General features: G+C 38.7%; 1 long non-coding RNA gene across 1 annotated transcript; it reads right to left on the bottom strand.

Moving 5' to 3' along the window:
• Positions 1–25: 25 nt before the first annotated feature.
• On the bottom strand, positions 26–1,433 carry LOC127741662 (uncharacterized). Its single transcript, XR_008002801.1, has 3 exons — positions 1,280–1,433; positions 1,026–1,178; positions 26–882 (listed from the first exon to the last, which is right to left on the bottom strand). It is a non-coding gene; the product is annotated as an uncharacterized LOC127741662 (long non-coding RNA).
• Between the last annotated feature and the right edge of the window lie 1,263 nt (positions 1,434–2,696).

The following is a 2,696-nucleotide window of genomic DNA, read 5'->3' as shown; positions in this document are numbered from 1 at the left end:
GAAGTGACTTTCCTTCTGTGTTTTTTTCTTAAAAAGTACTATTATTAGACCTGCCATACTATTGAGTCAAACTCAAGATAGCATGGTATTGCTTAAATTGTCATAGGGTAAAGTATTATTTTGGTCTCCAATGTTTCGGCCAAATCCTAATTTGGCCCCTAACGTTTCAATCGTTTTATTTCAGTCCCAAAATGTTTCAAACGTCCTATTTCAATCCCACAAATTTTCAAACGAGTTCAATGTTATCCCATCATTAAATTTGATATAAACAATTAGTGTATTGAATAGAAAAGAAAGTAAATCAACCCACCAACGATAATCAACGTAAAAGCTTTTCCTTTGATTTTGAAGCATTGATGATTAGGATTTAGGGTTTATTTACAAGAAGGAAATCGAGAAGAGAAAATGTTATAAAAAGGTTTTGGTAATGCTTTTCTAATACGGAAGAAGATATGAGTTAACAATAACATTAATGTCCACATCACTCACTGTTAATTATTCGTGTCAAATTTAATGGTAGGACAACATTGAATCCGTTTAAAACTTTTTGGAATAGAAATGGGACATTTGAAACGTTAGGGACCAAATTAGGATTTGACCCAAACATTGGGGACCAAAATAGTAATTTACCCAATTGTCATATTCACAAACAAGACTATGTAAATGTGTTGAATAAAAAGTGCATACATCGAAACAAACACTTAATCCATTATACATGACTGTTGACTAGCTCTCTGTTTAGGAAAATTGGAGCAGGCTTACTCATTCCAACCCATGGACTAGAGAAGAGAAAAACGTGTTCACCTTGTCCAACAATGCAGCCTCTTCAGCAAGCATAAGTTCCCTGGCAGCTGCCTCTTTCAACTTCTTTTCATATTTTTCCTAACAAGAACAGCATGATATGCAAGTTAATATAAAAAAGTTCATCATCATACTAAACAATAAAAAGCAAAAGACACAAATACAGGGAAGATTTCAGAGAGTAGACAGTAAGTCATAGAAATGATCCATGATATAGCCCAAACCTTCAACACTTTCTTCTCTTCATTAAAAACATGTGAATCTAAGTCAGCCTGCCTTTTTTCCGCAGCATGAATGGCTTGTATGAAATCAAGAATCAGTTTCCCATCCTCAGAAATATATCCACCTTGCGATCCCTTTGTCGCACCATTAAGTGCCTGGTATGTAAACACATTATCTTTAACCCATGCGCCATATCAAAAAATATATATAGCACCCAGAAAAGGGGGAAAAAATCTAAATGTGAGATTTAAATTACCTCTTTTTCTACAGAAAAATGGCCGTAAGTATGGCTTCTTCCATTCCTTAAGTGATATTCCTCAAGGAGACCAGGTTGATGTTCCCTATCTTTATCCAATGCATTCTATAATAGAGTAATAAAGGAAAGATGTTTTAAAAGCAATGTTGATGTCAATATTCTATTGCACCGCTATAAGACCGGCTATGCTTATGGTACGGAGTGTTGGGCGGCTAAAGGGGAGCACGAACATAAGCTGAGTGTGGCAGAGATGAAGATGTTGAGATGGATGAGTGGTCACACGCGATTGGATAAAATAAGGAATGAAGATATAAGGGAGAGAGTTGGAGTAGCACCCATTGTGGAAAAGATGGTTGAATCGCGTCTCAGGTGGTTTGGACATGTGAGAAGAAGACCGATAGAACATCCAGTCAGGAGGGTGGATGAGATGGAAGATGGACAAAGGGCGAAAGGCAGAGGAAGACCTAAGAAGACCATCCATGAGGTGGTCAAACGAGATCTACATGTAAACGGTCTCTCTGTAGACATGATACATGACAGAGCACAATGGCATCGTTTGATTCATGTAGCCGACCCCACTTAGTGGGACAAGGCTTTGTTGTTGTTGTTGTTGTAGAGAGCTACAACTTTCCAGCTTAGTTCGATGAAGCTAAAACCACAAATGTGTTCATGTCAATTTTTTTATTTATTTATTTACATTATTTCAAATCTTACAACGTAGAGAATTTTCAAGAATCCAGGTCATGAAATTGTCTTAGAAAACTGTAGAGCAGCACAAGCTAAATGAGCCGAAGAAATAAACACAAACACATCAAGACTCAGGGGTTCAGATATTAGGGAAAAATTAAATCTGAGTGTTAAATTGAAGAAAAATTTGGCCAAAATTAATAAAAGAACGTTGTTCAAACCAAAATTTAGAAAGCACAAAGATTAAATTGATGTAAGATTAATTTCTCAACAGCCACGAAACTTATATTAGGACGAGGGAGAGGAACATACGACTGATAGGGGAGTCTATTGCAATCAGCAATGCAAAGCAGGGCCAAAGGGGAGAAGGCTGCCAAGGATGACATAGGGACAGATGGCTTGGGACGACACCGACGACGTCACACACATGCACGGCAGAAGGAGAAGACTCGGACGACCCCTTCTACTTCACCTTCGTGCACGGGAGCTACACGGCTGAGGGAGGAGCCTGGTGACCAGAACGAACGATGAAGCAGACGCAGTTGGATCTGACAGAGGGAAGGGTAATGAAGGCGGAGAAGGAGACCAGTGATTGACTATACCTTGGGTCTGACGAAGGGTTCTCACGCCAAATAATGAAGGTTTATGGTGCAAAATAATTTTGGTTTGGGCATTTTTGTGAAGCAAAATCCCCCTCTCCCCAAAGTTATTTACTGCAGTGAGGGCCCAA

This window comes from Arachis duranensis, chromosome 1 (assembly GCF_000817695.3).
Source record: "Arachis duranensis cultivar V14167 chromosome 1, aradu.V14167.gnm2.J7QH, whole genome shotgun sequence".
Lineage (NCBI taxonomy): Eukaryota > Viridiplantae > Streptophyta > Magnoliopsida > Fabales > Fabaceae > Arachis > Arachis duranensis.
The sequence above is the reverse complement of the archived record's forward strand: the minus strand, read 5'-3'. Positions and strand labels throughout refer to the sequence as shown.